The 17,713-nt window shown below is 40.6% G+C and overlaps 1 long non-coding RNA gene across 2 annotated transcripts in view; it reads left to right on the plus strand.

Moving 5' to 3' along the window:
- The window catches only part of LOC115899107, a 45,528-nt gene that overhangs the window by 20,334 nt on the left and 7,481 nt on the right, over positions 1-17,713 (plus strand). Inside the window, exon 3 of one of the 2 annotated variants that reach the window (XR_004058754.1) lies at positions 7,095-7,329. The exons of the other annotated variant lie outside the window; for it this stretch is intronic. This is a non-coding gene — a long non-coding RNA (uncharacterized LOC115899107). Of the gene's footprint in view, positions 1-7,094; positions 7,330-17,713 lie in introns of those variants that run through there. 2 annotated transcript variants of the gene reach the window in all.

The following is a 17,713-nucleotide window of genomic DNA, read 5'->3' on the forward strand; positions in this document are numbered from 1 at the left end:
ATATATCTGGGTGCTCCAGTGTGGGGTGCATATATATTCAAAATTGTTATCTCCTCTTGCTGAATTGATTATTTATCTTTTTTTTTTTTTGAGACAGAGTCTCATTCTGTTACCCAGGTTGGATTGCAGTGGTGCAATCTCAGCTCATTGCAACCTCCACTTCCTGAGACCTCTTTATCATTGTATAGTGACCTTTGTCTCTTCTTATAGTTGTTTTTTTCTTGAAATCTATTTTGTCTGATAGAAGTATAGCAACTCCTGCTCTTTTTTTTGTTTCCATTGACATGTATCTTTTTTCATCCCTTTATTTTCAGTGGATGATTGTTCCCTGGCATTTAAGGACCTCCAGCATCTGGCTCCTACTTGTCACTCAATATATTGCTCACTTCTTATAACTCTTGCTTTGATTAAAATGATGCTTCTGGTTTCATATAATTTCCCAATATTCTTACCTTTCTGACAATTCCTTCTCAATTTCCTTTTAGGGCACCTCTTCCTCATAAATATCAGTTTCCCAAAAGTTTTGATGTTGGTCTTTTTCTGCCCTTCTCATCTTATGTATGTTCTTATTTATCTGGATGACTTTACTATAATCACCAAGTCCATATCTTTATCTACATCTAGAAATCTCTACTGAATTCTAGACCTGGATAATTGCATATATTTTTGATGTCTCAATGGACACTTCGAACTCAACTTGTCCAAACCTGAATTCAGTTTTTTTCCTTGAGCTTAGTTCACTTTCTGTATTTTTAGCCTAAAAGAATGACCCATAAGTCAAAATCTGGGATTCACCCTGCATTTCTTCCCACTCCTTACTTCTCATCTGAAATTGCAACTCTTATCCCTCCCTCTAACAATTACCATCTCTATCTCAGAAAATTTTATCACCGTACATCCAGCTGCTCAAGACAAAACTCTTGAAGTCTCCTTATCTCTCTCTTTTGCTGTCATTCTAGCATCTAATCCATCAGCAAGCCCTATCAGTTCTATCTCCAAAATTTTCCCCAAACCTCTGTTTCTTGTTGAATGAATCCAAGTAGTCACTAGGTTCTGCAGATTTTTTTTTTTTTTTTTTTTTTTGAGACGGAGTCTCCCTCTGTCTCCCAGGCTGGAGTGCAGTAGGCGATCTAGGCTTACTGCAAGCTCCGCCTCCTGGGTTCACGCCATTCTCCTGCCTCAGCTCCCGAGTAGCTGGGACTACAGGCGCCCGCCACAGCGCCCGGCTAATTTTTTGTGGTTTTAGTAGAGACGGGGTTTCACTGTAATCTCGATCTCCTGATCTAGTGATCTGCCCGCCTTGACCTCCCAAAGTGCTGGGATTACAGGCGTGAGCCACCGCACCCCACAGTTCTGCAGATTCTTTTCTGTGACATCTCCACAGCTCTTCCTCCCCTCCATTGCTCTGCCCTTTATTCAGTATAGATACTCTCCATCCCTTGTTAAGATGACCATAACTGCCTTCCTATTGGTCTGTCTGTCTCCAGTCTTATACCCTGTAAAGCCATATTGATTCATTCCAATGATATTTAATGGAGGGACCACTGTGCTTCGGATCTCGCCCTCATGGGGCTTATGTTCTGGTGGGAAAGACAGACAATCCATACTTGTAAGTATCACAAATGGTGCGAGAACCCCAGGGACCAAGAATGCAAAAACCTGGAGAGCTAACTTAGCCTTAGGGGTCAAGCAAAGCTTTTCAGTGAAGCAAAGTTTCAGTTGAAAACTGAGGAATGAGTAAGAGGCAATTAGGAGAAGGAGAAGGTGAGGAGAAGGGTAGGGTATCCAAGTCTGTGGAACCATCAGTTGACAAAATGTGTGATGAGCCTCCTCCATGCTGTGAAAAGTTTGATCTTTCTATCTTCTTACTTGAAAAAATTTTTTTCTTCTGTTAGAAAGTAATGCACACTCACTGTATGATATTTAAAAAATATGAGACATGCAGGAAAGAAAGTAACATTTACTCACAATTTTCCCATTCAGAGACAAGCATTGTAACATCGTGGTGCACGTCCTTTCAGCTTTTTCTAAGCTCATATACATTTTTAAAATGATCTTTCTACACTCAAAATCTCATCAAATTATTTCCTTTCTTAAAAAGCCTCAGTGAGTTCTCACTCTCTAGGATTCCAGTTACCTAGTCTAATGCTTAGCAGTAAATGTTTGCTGAATGTCAGGCTAATTGCATGAGTGAGCGACAGAATAAATGCTTGAGTATTCATCTCCATGCACTCTTCTTTTTCCTTCCCTACTTAACAAAGCCTTGTCTTAGGTCCTGACTCTACCCAAAGCCTTTTTCAAAGGCCCCAACTCTCATGACAACACCTATCTTTAAGCACAGATTGTATTGCTCCTCAGATCCTCAGCAAAGGGTAGCTGCCTTAGATTTTTTTTTTTTTCTATAGTTACACTTAGAAGTCTTTTGTGCATAATTGTCTGTGGACAACATCATGCCGTTCCTTTTGCACTCCACCCATATCTCAGGGGTTGAAAGCTGGAGGACCACATGTCCCTGAATACTTTGCTGGCAGTGTTCCCAGTTAGATTCCACCAATGAGAGGCATTCACCTGAGATTTGAAGTGAGAAAGGCAGCAGAAGCATTTCATCTCTCTTCTGGTTGAGGAGGCACGTGTGTGGCAGGGGTTTCCTCTGAAATTTTTCTGCTTTGCTGTTGTTGACAGCTGGAATCATCAGTGGTGGCTTTCTGCAGTTCTAGAAACTCTGGATTTTCTAAAAGAGGCAAATCTGAGGTCTGACCATTGTGCCTTTGTTCCTTTCTATCTCATTCTGTGTTAGTGCTTCTTTCTCTTGATGCCTCATCTGAACTCCCTTATGGGCTAGGGCTGTGTCCTATCCCTCTTTTTATCTACTTATTTGGCACAGTGCTTTGCCTGGCTTTGTTCCTCAATACATATCTGCTGCTGCTGAGAAAGACAGTAACATCCAATACTTCATTACTGTCAGCAAAATGCCTGTCTTAGTGGACAGAGCTGCATCTTTCTAGTGACTTAACTTTCTCCTCTACAGTGGCTTACTGAGGATGTGTGCACTTGTGCAATATAACAGAAGAGTGTTGCAAGACAGGTGAATACCTGCCAGTAACTCAGCTCACCAAAGTAATAGCACTAATTTTGCGGCACAATCAACCACCGCTTGAAGAACTCACCGATACTTATTAACCATCTATTGTGTTGCTAGAACTGCATTAGGCTTTGATGGGGTTGGATGCCAGGGGAAATTACTATAAACTTGTGTCCAACTGCTAAGTGCCTATTAAGTACCAGGCATGGTGCTAGATGTTGAGATAATGTGGTGAATGAGCATGGCAGCTCTCTGCCCACCAAGAGGTTACAGTCTAGCAAGTTCAATATCTGATGGGTCTTACTGAAAAGAAGTAAGGCTGGACATTCCCCATTCCACCATTACTCTCTGTGACCCTGGCCCAGATAGCATTGAAGTCACCATGTCTACTGAGCCCCCTAGAGTTTCTAGAAGACAGGGCTGTGAACCAGGCCCTGTCTGGGGTTCCCTCCAGCATGCCAGCGTCTGTAGCCTCCGTGACTATTGTCAAGGTCAGCATGGTCCTTTCAGGATTGCTTTCTTCTTGCTCCGCACTTCATTTACTGCAGAAAGCTGGCCTAAAAGCTCATGGCATCCAACCTTAAATGTATTAGAAAAAGGAAAAAAAGAAGGCACGGAGAGTGGTAATGTGACTGTTGAAAGGTGGGGTTGGATGAATTTTACAGAAAGACTAGAGTAGTATTCTATGCCAGGCTGCAGGGTGGAACATATAGGGGATAGAATAACATTTAAATACTATATTTTGAGATTTTCAGGAAAAAGGAAAGAAATATATAATCTACTAAGTAACTGAAGAGGTGCAGAGGTGGCCATCCCATGGGTTTAGCTAACGTTTCCTGAGGGTTTACTGTGTGCCCAGCACTGTTCCAAGTGAGTTGTATTAATATTCTTTTCATCCTCACAACACCTGTGGGTAGAAAGGTACTACTATGATCCCCACTTGACAGGTCAGGCTACTGGGGCAGGAGAGAAGAACCTTGTCCAAGGCCACATCAATAAATGGTGGGACTGGAGTGTGAATCTGGGTAGTCTGATCAAAATTAAGGGAGAAATTAAGTTTCCATCTTCTGGAATTTCTCCTGGTTCCATCTGAGCTAGTCTGATCTGGCTGCCCAGAGAGTAAGTGCCAAAGAAATGATAACTTTAAGAGGTAGTTGTAAAGTGGGTCTGTGGGTATTTTCCATGACTGCTATGATCTGAGATGTTTATACTTAGGCCCCAGCAGTAGTTATCTCCTGGATCTAGACTTCCCCCTCTAAATGTGTATGTGTCATTTGATCATTGATCAGCCAAAAGCATCTCAGTGTCAATTGCCACATCAATTAACTTTATTTTCAAGATGTGTAGCTCGGAACAGATAGATTGTAATGGAGGTCGAGGAGAGAGAAGGGGTCAGAGAAAGGGGGAAATAGGGGTGGATTTACTCAGCATCTGCTGCAGAATATTAGGGGGCAAAAGTCCCTTCAGAAAAACATATGACCTTGAAACTTTAGAAGCATACCCTTGAAGATCAAGATCAAAATAAGGATAGCAGCTTTCAGTATTCCTATTCAATTTTGTGCAAAAATGTAAGAATAGAAAAGAAGGGAATCAAACTGTCATTTTCACATGTTATTATTTTTTAGAGAAACTTGTGAAAATCTATTAAAAAGTTATTAGAATTAGTAAGATAATAAAAATATAAGGTAACAAAATATAAGATAACTTAGAATAAATCTAACAAAAGATATATTAAGATGCTTATGGAGAAAATTATAGAACCTTGCCAGTAGAAAATAATAAACAATATTAAATGGAGATATAATAAAGAATAAAAGGAGAGATAGCCCACATTTGCAGATAAGAAAACTCAGTGTTCTGACTGATACACCAGTGTTCTCCGTATTCGTTTGTACGAGAGGCCATAACAAAGTACCACAGGTTGTGTGACTTAAACATCACAAATTTATTTTCTTGCACTTCTGGAGGCTGGAAGTCTGAGATAAAGGTGTCGGTAGGGTTGATTCCCTTGGAAGCCTCTCCTTGGCATGTAGATGGCCAGCTACTTTCTTTGTCCTCACCTGGTCTTTGCTCCATGCTGAGAACATAGCAACAGGAATAAATTGACTAGAGTCACATGTATCAACAGTGTGGCAGACAGATCTTAGGCTGACAGACAGATCCAGGCAGATAGACAGAACCCAATGACTCCTACCTGCTGGTGTCCATACTTTTTGTAATCCCCTCCCTTTGAGCATGGGCAGAATCTGTAAGCTGATGCTCATCCGTAGAATATGACAAAAGTGATGGGATAGGTCTTTATATTATATAAGACTCCGTTGTAGCAGACTAGAGTGAGAGACTTTTTTTTTTTTTTTTTTTTTTTTTTTTTTTTTTTTTTTTTTTTTTTGAGACGGAGTCTCGCTCTGTCGCCCTGGCTGGAGTGCAGTGGCCGGATCTCAGCTCACTGCAAGCTCCGCCTCCCGGGTTTACGCCATTCTCCTGCTTCAGCCTCCCGAGTAGCTGGGACTACAAGCGCCCGCCACCTCGCCCGGCTAGTTTTTTTGTATTTTTTAGTAGAGACGGGGTTTCACCCTGTTAGCCAGGATGGTCTCGATCTCCCGACCTTGTGATCCGCCCGTCTCGGCCTCCCAAAGTGCTGGGATTACAGGCTTGAGCCACCGCGCCCGGCCAAGAGAGACTTCTTATGGCCTTGAAAAAGCACGCTGCTGTGACATGAACTGCCTAGAAAGAGGGCCACGTGGCAAGGAACTGTGAGCAACTTCTAGAAGCTGAGACCCTGAGCCACACAGATTCAAGGAAATGAGTTATGCCAAAACCCTGAATGTCTTGGAAGTGAATTCTTCCCCAGCCACCTTCTCCAGATGAGAATGGAGCCCAGGCAGCACCTTGACTGCAGCTGTGAGATCCTGAGCAGGGGACCAAGCTAAGCCACACCTGGGCTTCTGAGCCACACAAACTGTGAGACAATAAATGTGTGTTGTTTTAAGCCACCACATTTGTAGCAGTTTGTTATGCAGCAATAAGAAATAAACACAAACATGGATAAAAACATAAGCCAGGTGCAATGGCTCATGCCTGTAATCCCAACACTTTGGGAGGCCAAAGCCGGAGGATCACTTGAGGCCAAGAGTTCGAGACCAGCCTAGGTAACATGGGGAGACCCCATCTAATTAAAAAAAAAAAATTAGCTGGGTATGGTGGTGCACACCTGTGGTCTCAGTTACTCAGGAGGCTGAGGCGAGAGAATCGCTTGAGCAAGGGAGGTTGAGGATGCAGTAGACATGATCACAACACTGCACTCCAACCTGAGCAACAAAGTGAGACTTTGTCTCAAACAAACAAACAAACAGACAACAACAAAAAACAAAAACACAAAACCAAAAACCAAACCAAAACAAAAAATTCCATAATATTGACAGAAATAAAGCAAGTTGCATCAAGAGACATATGATGGTACTATTTACATAAAGCTTAAAAGCACTCAGACCAATTCTATGTGCTGTTTAAATCTACCTACAGACATATGCAATAAAAATATAAAGATATGTACTGGAATGATAATCCCAATTTCAGGAAACTGTTTCTTTCTTGGAGAGAGGGAAGTATCAGAGAAGCATACACAGGAAGTGTTTGTAATGTGTTTTCTTTCCTAAGCTGGGCTACCCAGCTTACAAGATACAAGAGGGTTTATAACACCCTTTTGTATATCTTTTTGTTTGCCTGAAATATTCCATAATTTAAAAAAATATCTGTCTTGAGCTTTAGGCTCCAGTGGGGATGACGCTGTGTTGACAACGAATTTTGCCCCCTTCCCAACATTTTCCAGACCTGTACTTGGCAAGAGTGTGGGCAGAAGAAGAGACTGTGAGGTCAAGCTAGGAATGGCCACAGGAGAGTAGAGCTGGAGGGAGATGGGAAGGCAGGAGGCAGAGGGATGGTGGTCTGCAGAGGTGCCTGTGGGAATCCTGTTCCCCAGTCACTCTAAGCTGCCTATATACTCATTTCTCAGGGACCACAGATGGCCTGAAATGGGTGACCTCAGCACTTCCACAAGAGGACCTTGTCATTACGCGTGGCTTTGCCCTTTTATGGAATGGAACAGTCGCCCACACAGTAGACTTGCTGTAATACCATCCGCCGAGAAAACAATTAAGAAAACTGAAAAATAAAGCCTAAACATTGGCAGTTAGGCTATTAGGGTGAATCAAACTTGTGTTTTGTTTTGTTTTGTTTTTTAAAGCCTGAACAGCATGGCCTTAGGAGGAAAATTTGAGACAGGACACTACCACTACCACTCAGTAGGAAAGGAAAGTAAGTGGATTTTCCCGTCATTTTTAAGCAGTTAGTCATCTTCAGGAAGGGACAGTGGGGTCTTTCATCTTTTTGATTTACACCCATGAAATTTGGGAGATGTTAGGATGCCTTGGTTGTGTCAGGAAACCTCTGATCCCCAGAAGCGATGTAGAGGGAATTTCTAGTGGTGTGTTGGTAATATTTAACAGTTGGCTTTCCAGGGGGAGAATGCATTTGCTGATTTCCATGGTATGAATACTCCCACAATGGCAGATTTTTAAGCTACCAGTGTGACATCACGGAGCATAATCATCTTTGGAAAGCCATACATGCTGGCTGCAACATACTGCTGGAGCTTCCTTCATTGCAGGATGCTGAGCTCCCCAGCAAGAGGTCTCAGCAGGGAGGATGGCCACTGTCAGGGAGGAGACCTCTATATCTGTGGCCTCTCTCAGCTCCTTCTCAGTGCAAGAAATTCAACCTATGTATGATACTTCTCCCATCATCCTCAGTCTAGAGGGCAGGACTGTTTGCAAATCTCAGGGAAGCTTCATCTGGGGCTAAGTTTGGAAACTCTACTCTTGGAGAATTTCAAATTTCCATGTCACTGTGTCCAGTTTACCATCCTCTTGAAGTTTTGCAGTCTGAAGGGCATTTTCTGTGAAAACTTAGGGGGTCCATGTTGGTTAGAATGATTTGAGTACAAGTAAGACAGCACCCTTACCCAATTTGCTTAAATGATGAAGAAATAAATACTCAGGGAATGAAAACTCCCAAGGTAAGAAAGCACCAAGATTGATTAACTTAGAGGATTAAGTATGTCATTAAGGACCCAGATTCCTCCCATATTTCTTCTCTGTCATCCTTTGTCATGTTTAGCTCCCCTCATAGTTGTAAAATGGCTGCCATATTCCAGGCAAGGATGACAACCACCAATGGAAGGAGAAGGACCAACTTTTCCTATACTGGAAAACTGTTCCAGAAGCCTCATTTGACAGAATTGGGTCAAACATTCTTTTCTACATCAAACAATGTCAGGGAGGCTAGAATTACTATGATTGGCTTAGAATAAATCAGGATTTAATACAAGTCACATGGAAGAGGCATAAACAACCATACAAAATTGTGGTCCTGCTTGGTAAGCAACTGTCCTCCCAAGAATTCTTCCACTATTTCAATTCTAAGGCTGTCAACTTGACAAGTTGGTTTGGTCCTTTTGGCTGATTATAGAGATCCACTTGAATCAGAATAATCAACTTGATCAAAAATAAATTATGCTATGTTTACTAAATTCATTGACCTCAAGATCAATTTATTTAAAAAGTACTTATTTAGGAGCTATGGGAACTTGACACGTAGAAGCCATGACTAGTAGGAAGCAGGCCCACTGGTGTATAGACATAAATAATTGGACTTAGAGCTCTAACCAACAGATAGAATACATAAACATTTCTTTCAGGTGAGCAGAGGTAAATACTTTAATTTTTTAATTTTTATTTTTTTTATACTTTAAGTTCTGGAATACATGTGCAGAACATGCAGGTTTGTTACATAAGTATACATATGCCATGGTGGTTTGCTGCACCCATCAACCCATCATCTACATTAGGTATTTATTCTAATACTATCCCTCCCCTTGGCCCCTGACTTGCCGACAGGCCCTGGTGTGTGATGTTCCCTTCCCTGTGTCCATATGTTCTCATTGTTGAACTCCCACTTATGAATGAGAACATGTAGTGTTTGGTTTTCTCTTCTTGTGTTAGTTTGCTGAGAATGATGGTTTCCAGCTTCATCCATATACATGGAAAGGACGTGAACGCATTCTTTTTTATGACTGTATAGTATTCCATGGTATATATGTGCCACATTTTCTTTATCCTGTCTATTATTGATGGACATTTGGGTTGGTTCCAAGTCTTTGCTATTGTGAATAGTGCTGCAATAAACATACATGTACATATGTCTTTATAGTAGAATGATTTATAATCCTTTGGGTATATACCCAGTAATGGGATTGCTGGGTCAAATGGTATTTCTGGTTCTAGATCCTTGAGGAATCACCACACTATCTAGTAAAAAGAACAAAGCTGGAGGCATCATGCTACCTGACTTCAAACTATACTACAAGGCCACAGTAACCAAAACAGCATGGTACTGGTACCCAAACAGATATATAGACCAACGGAACAGAACACAGAACTCAGAAATAACACCACACATCTACACCCATTTGATCTTTGACAAACCTGACAAAAACAAGCAATGGGGAAAGGATTCCCTATTTAATAAATGGTGTTGGGAAAACTGGTTAGCTATATGCAGAAAACTGAAACTGAATCTCTTCCTTACACCTTATACAAAAATTAACTCAAGATGGATTGAAGACTTAAACGTAAGACCTAAAACCATGAAAACACTACAAGAAAACCTAGGCAGTACCATTCAGGACATAGGCATGGGCAAAGACTTCATGACTAAAATACCAAAAGCAATTGCAACAAAAGCCAAAATTGACAAATGGGATGTTATTAAAGTAAAGAGCTTCTGCAGAGCAAAAGAAACTAGCATCATAACGAACAGGCAACCTACAGAATGGGAGGAAATTTTTGCAATCTATCCATCTGACAAAGGATGAATATCCACAATCTACAAGGAACTTAAACAAATTTACAAGAAAAAACAACCCCATCAAAAAGTAGGTGAAGGATATGAACAGGCACATCTCAAATGAAGACATTTATGTGGCCAACGAACATATGAAAAAAAGCTTATCATCACTGGTCATTAGAGAAATGCAAATCAAAACCACAGTGAGATACCTTCTCATGCCAGTTAGAATGGTGATCATTAAAAAGTCAGGAAACAACAGATGCTGGAGAGGATGTGGAGAAATAGGAACGCTTTTACACTATTGTGATGGGAGTGTAAATTAAATACTTAAAAATATGCGTGTGACTATGATTTTCAACAGGAAAGAATGCCAGGACAATTTGATGTGGAAAGAAGAGTCTTTCCCAAAAATGCTCCTGGGACAATTGGATATCCACATACAAAAGGATAGAGTTGGACTCTTTTCCCATGTCATACACAAAAATTAACTCAAAGTGGATCACTGGCTTAAGTGTTAAAGCTAAAACTATAACAAACTTGTAAATTTCATGACCCTAGATTAGTCAATGGTTTGTTATATATGACACCTAAACCACAGCGAACAAAAGAAAAAAAAATTTTACCTTATTAAATTAAAAATTATTGTGCTTTAAAAGATGTTATCAAGAAAGTGAGACTTGGTGCCAAGATGGCCGAATAGGAAAAGCTCCAGCCTCTAGCTCCCAGTGTGAGAGACACAGAAGACAGGTTATTTCTGCATTTTCCAACTGAGGTACTGGGTTCATCTCACTGGGGCATGTCGGACAGTGGGTGCAGGACAGTGGGTGCAGCCCAATGAGTGAGAGCCGAAGCAGGGTGAGGCATCACCTCACCCAGGAAGCGCAATGGGGAAGAGAATTCCCTTTCCTAGCCAAGGGAAACCGTGACACACAACCCTTGGAAAATCGGGTCACTCCCACCCTAATACTGCGCTTTACTAAGGGTGTTAGCAAAGGGCACACCAGGAGATTATATCACATGCCTGGCTCAGAGGGTCCCACGCCCATGGAGCCTCCCTCTTTGCTAGCACAGCAGCCTGAGATTGAACTTCAAGGCAGCAGCGAGGCTGGGGGAGGGGCGCCCACCATTGGGAAGGCTTAAGTAGGTAAACAAAGTGGACTGGAAGTTAGAACTGTGTGGAGCCCACTGCAGCTCAAGGAGGCCTGCCTGCCTCTGTAGACTGCACCTCTGGGGACAGGGCATAGCCAAACAAAAAGCAGCAGAAACCTCTACAGATGTAAATGTCCCTGTCTGACAGCTTTGAAGAGAGTAGTGGTTCTCCCAGCATGGAGTTTAAGATCTGAGAATGGACAGACTCAAGTGGGTCCCTGACCCACAAGTAGCCTAACTGGGAGACATCCCCCACTAGGGGCAGACTGACACCTCACATCTCACACGGCTGGGTACACCTCTGACACGAAGCTTCCAGAGGAACAATCAGACAGCAACACTTGCTGTTCAGCAATATTCATTCACTCTTCTGCAGCCTCTGCTGCTGATACCCAGGCGAACAGCATCTGGAGTGGACCTTGAGCAAACTCCAACAGACCTGCAGCTAAGGGTCCTGACTGTTAGAAGGAAAAATAAATAGAAAGGACATCCACACCAAAACCCAATCTGTACATCACCATCATCAAAGACCAAAGGTAGATAAAACCACAAAGATGGGGAAAAAGCAGTGCAGAAAAGTGAAAAATTATAAAAATCAGAGTGCCTCTCCCCCTCCAAAGGAATGTAGCTCCTCACCAGCAACGGAACAAAGCTCGATGGAGAGTGACTTTGACAAGTTGAGAGAAGGCTTCAGAGGATCAAAATTCTCCCAGCTAAAGGAAGAAGTATGAACCCAGCACAAAAAAACTAAAATCCTTGAAAAAAGATTTGATGAATGACTAACTAGAATAATTAATGTGGAGAAGCCCTTAAATGACCTGATAGAGATGAAAACCATGACATGAGAACTATGTGACAAATGCACAAGCTTCAGTAACTGGCTCAATCAACTCAAAGAAAAGGTATCAGTGATTGAAGATCAAATGAATGAAATGAAGTGAGAAGTTTAGAGAAAAAAGAGTAAAAAGAAACGAACAAAGCCTCCAAGAAATATGGTACTATGTGAAAAGACCAAATCTACGTCTGATTGGTGTACCTGAAAGTGACGGGGAGAATGGAACCAAGTTGTAAAACACTCTGCAGGATATTATCCAGGAGAACTTCAACCTAGCAAGGCAGGGCAACATTCAAATTCAGGAAATACAGAGAATGCAACAAAGATACTCCTCAAGAAGAGCAACTCCAAGACACATAATTGTCAGATTCACCAAAGTTGAAATGAAGGAAAAAATGTTAAGGGCAGCCAGAGATAAAGCTCGGGTTACCCACAAAGGGAAGCCCATCAGACTAACAGTGGATCTCTCAGCAGAAACTCTACAAGCCAGAAGAGAATGGGGCCAATATTCAACATTCTTAAAGGAAAGAATTTTCAACCCAGAATTTCATATCCAGCCAAACTAAGTTTCATAAGTGAAGGAGAGATAAAATCCTTTACAGACAAGCAAATGCTGAGAGATTTTGTCACCACCAGGCCTGCCCTACAAGAGCTCCTGAAGGAAGCACTAAACATGGAAAGGAAAAATCGGTACCAGCCATTGCAAAAACATGCCAAAATGTAAAGACCATCAATGCTAGGAAGAAACCGCATCAACTAATGAGCAAAATAACAAGCTAACATCATAATGACAGGATCAAGTTCACACATAACAATATTAACCTTAAAGGTAAATGGGCTAAATGCTCCAATTAAAAGACACAGACTGGCAAATTGGATAAAGAGTCAAGACCCATCAGTGTGCTGTGTTCAGGAGACCCAGCTCACTTGCAGAGGCACACATAGGCTCAAAATAGAGGGATGAAGGAAGATCTACCAAGCAAATGGAAAACAAAAAAAGGCAGGGGTTGCAATCCTAGTTTCTGATAAAACAGACTTTAAACCAACAAAGATCAAAAGAGACAAAGAAGGTCATTACATAATGGTAAAGGGATCAATTCAACAAGAAGAGCTAACTATCCTAAATATATATGCACCCAGTACAGGAGCACCCAGATTCATAAAGCAAGTCCTTAGAGACAAAGAGACTTAGACTCCCATACAATAATAATGGGAGACTTTAACACCCATTATTAGATAGATTAACATTAGACAGATCAATGAGACAGGAAGTTAACAAGGATATCCAGGAATTGAACTCAGCTCTGCACCAAGCGGACCTAATAGACATCTATAGAACTCTCCACCCCAAGTCAACAGAATGTACATTCTTCTCAGCACCACATCACACTTACTGCAAAATTGATCACATAGTTGGAAGTAAAGCACTCCTCAACAAATATAAAAGAACAGAAATTATAACAAACTGTCTCTCACACCACAGTGCAATCAAACTAGAACTCAGGATTAAGAAACTCACTCAAAACCGCTCAGCTACATGGAAACTGAACAACCTGCTCCTGAATGACTAGTGGGTACATAACGAAATGAAGGCAGAAATAAAGATGTTCTTTGAAACCAATGAAAACAAAGATACAACATACCAGAATCTCTGGGACACATTTAAAGCAGTGTGTAGAGGGAAATTTATAGCACTAAATGCCCACAAGAGAAAGCAGGAAAGATCTAAAATTGACACCCTAACATCACAATTAAAAGAACTAGAGAAGTAAGAGCAAACACATTCAAAAGCTAGCAGAAGGCAAGGAATAACTAAGATCAGAGAACTGAAGGAGACGGAGACACAAAAAACCCTTCAAAAAATCAATGAATCCAAGAGCTGGTTTTTTGAAAAGATCAACAAAATTGGTAGACCTCTAGCAAGACTAATAAAGAAGAAAAGAGAGAAGAATCAAATAGACACAATAAAAAATGATAAAGGGGATCTCACCACTGATCCCACAGAAATACAAACTACCATCAGAGAATACTATAAACACCTCTATGCAAATAAACTAGAAAACCTCGAAGAAATGGATACATTCCTGGACACATACACTCTCCCCAGACTAAACCATGAAGAAGTTGAATCCCTGAATAGACCAATAACAGGCTGTGAAATTGAGGCAACAATTAATAGCCTACCAAACAAAAAAAGTCCAGGATCAGATGGATTCACAGCCGAAATCTACCAGAGGTACAAGGAGGAGCTGGTACCATTCCTTCTGAAACTATTCCAATCAATAGAAAAAGAGGGAATCCTCCCTAACTCATTTTATGAGGCCAACATCGTCCTGATACTAAAGCCTGGCAGAGACACAACAAAAAAAAGAGAATTTTAGACCAATATCCCTGATGAACATCGATGCAAAAATTCTCAGTAAAATACTGGCAAACCGAATCCAGCAGCACATCAAAAAGCTTATCCACTGTGATAAAGTGGGCTTCATCCCTGGGATGCAAGGCTGGTTCAACATATGCAAATCAATAAACGTAATCCAGCATATAAACAGAACCAAAGACAAAAACCACATGATTATCTCAGTAGATGCAGAAAAGGCCTTTGACAAAATTCAACAACCCTTCATGCTAAAAACTCTCAATAAATTCAGTATTGATGAGATGTATCTCAAAATAATAACAGCTATTTATGACAAACCCACAGCCAATATCATACTGAATGGGCAAAAACTGGAAGCATTCCCCTTGAAAACTGGCACAGGACAGTGATGCCCTCTCTTGTCACTCCTATTCAACATAGTGTTGGAAGTTCTGGCCAGGGCAATCAGACAAGAGAAAGAAATAAAGGGTATTCAATTAGGAAAAGAGGAAATCAAATTGTCCCTGTTTGCAGATGACATGACTGTATATTTAGAAAACCCCATCGTCTCAGCCCAAAATCTCCTTCAGCTGATAAGCAACTTCAGCAGAGTCTCAGGATACAAAATCAATGTGCAAAAATCACAAGCATTCTTATACACCAGTAACAGACAAACAGAGAACCAAATCATGAGTGAACTCCCATTCACAATTGCTTCAAAGAGAATAAAATACCTAGGAATCCAACTTACAAGGGATATGAAGGACCTCTTCAAGGAGAACTACACACCACTGCTCAACGAAGTAAAAGAGGACACAAACAAATGGAAGAACAGTCCATGCTCATGGATAGGAAGAATCAATATCATGAAAATGGCCATACTGCCCAAGGTAATTTATAGATTCAATGCCATCCCCGTTAAGCTACCAATGACTTTCTTCACAGAATTGGAAAAAACTACTTTAAAGTTCATATGGAACCAAAAAAGAGCCCGCATTGCCAAGACAATCCTAAGCCAAAAGAACAAAGCTGGAGGCATCACACTATCTGACTTCAAACTATACTACAAGGCTACAGTAACCAATACAGCATGGTAGTGGTACCAAAACAGAGATATAGATCAATGGAACAGAACAAAGCCCTCAGAAATAATACCACACATCTACAACCATTTGATCTTTGACAAACCTGACAAATACAAGCAATGGGGAAAGGATTCCCTGTTTAATAAATGGTGCTGGGAAAACTGGCTAGCCATATGTAGAAAGCTGAAACTGGATCCCTTCCTTACACCTTATACAAAAATTAATTCAAGATGGGTTAAAGACTTAAATGTTAGACCTAAAGCCATAAAAACCTTAGAAGAAAACCTAGGCAATACCATGCAGGATATAGGCATGGGCAAAACACCAAAAGCAATGGCAACAAAAGCCAAAATGGACAAATGGGATCTAACTAAACTAGAGAGCTTCTGCATAGCAAAAGAAGCTACCATCAGAGTGAACAGGCAACCTACAGAATGGGAGAAAATTTTTGCAATCTACTCATCTGACAAAGGGCTAGTATCAGGAACCTACGAAGAACTCAAACAAATTTACAAGAAAAAAACAACTCCATCAAAAAGTGGGTGAAGGATATGAACAGACACTTCTCTAAGGAAGACTTTTATGCAGCCAACAGACACATAAAAAAATGCTCATCATCACTAGCCATCTGAGAAATGCAAATCAAAACCACAACAAGAAACCATCTCACACTAGTTAGAATGGTGATCTTTAAAAAGTCAGGAAACAACAGGTGCTGGAGAGGATGTGGAGAAATAGGAACACTTTTACACTGTTGGTGGGACTGTAAACTAGTTCAACCATTGTGGAAGACAGTGTAGCAATTCCTCAAGGATCTAGAACTAGGAATACCATTTGACCCAGCCATTCCATTACTGGGTATATACTCAAAGGATTATAAATCATGCTGCTATAAAGACACATGCACACTTACGTTTATTGCGGCACTATTCACAATAGCAAAGACTTGGAACCAACCCAAATGTCCATCAATGACAGACTGGATTAAGAAAATGTGGCACATAAACACCGTGGACTACTATGCAGCCATAAAAATGGATGAGTTCATGTCCTTTGTAGGGACATGGATGAAGCTGGAAACCTTCATTCTCAGCAAACTATCGCAAGAACAGAAAACCAAACACCGCATTTTCTCACTCATAGGTGGGAATTGAACAATGAGAACACTTGGACACAGGAAGGGGAACATCACACACCAAGGCCTGTTGTGGGGTGGGGATGGGGGGAGGGGTAGCATTAGGAGATATACCTAATGTAAATGACAAGTTAATGGGTGCAGCACACCAACATGTCACATGTATACATATGTAACAAACTTGCACGTTGTGCACATGTACCCTAGAACATAAAGTATAATAATAAAAAAAAGAAAGTGAAAAGATAATCTAGGAATGGGAGAACATGTTTGCAAACCATCTATCTATTAAAAGTCTAGTATCCTGAATATATGAAGAACTCTTACAACTCAACAATAAAAACCAAAAAACAAAAACAAAAACCAAAACCCAAATGAAACAATGGGCAAAGAATTATCCAAAGAAGATATACAAATGTTCAATAAGCACATGAATAGATGTTCAGCATCATTAATCATTAGAGAAAGGAAAATAAAAACTGTAACATAGCATTTCAGACCCACTATAAAAAAAAGACAAATAATAATAAGTGTTGGTGGGGACACAGAAAAATTGGAATTTTTATGCATTGTTGGTGGGAATATAAAATGGTGCAGCCACTTTGGAAAACCATTTGGCAGTTCTCAAAAAATTAAATATAGAGAGACCACATTCCCCAGAAACTCCTAGTTAAATATCCAAATATCAAAGACAAATAAAATCATTTATCTGCATAAAAACTTCAACACAAATGTTCTTAGCACCATTATTAATAAAAGCCAAAAAGTTGAAACAACCCAAATCTTCATCCATTGATGAATAGGTAAACAAAATGTGGTATATCCATATGATAAAATATTATTTAGCCATGAAAAGGAATGAAATTCTTATATATGCTACAACATGGATATATCTTGAAAACATTACACTCAGTGAGAGAAGCCAGACACTAAAGGCCACATATTGCATGATTCAATTTATATGAAATGTCCGGAACAGACAAATCCATAGAGATAGAAAGTAGATGAGTGGTTGTCATGGCCTGGGGGAGGGGGAAGTGGGAAGTGACTGCTAATAGGTGTGGAGTTTCTTTTTGAGTTGATAAAAATGTTCCCAAATTAGATAATGCTGATGGCTCTTCAACCTTGTGAACACACTAAGAACTGTTAGATCAAAATATTA

The sequence above is a fragment of the Rhinopithecus roxellana genome, chromosome 8, assembly GCF_007565055.1.
Source record: "Rhinopithecus roxellana isolate Shanxi Qingling chromosome 8, ASM756505v1, whole genome shotgun sequence".
In the NCBI taxonomy this organism is placed as follows: Eukaryota; Metazoa; Chordata; class Mammalia; order Primates; family Cercopithecidae; genus Rhinopithecus; species Rhinopithecus roxellana.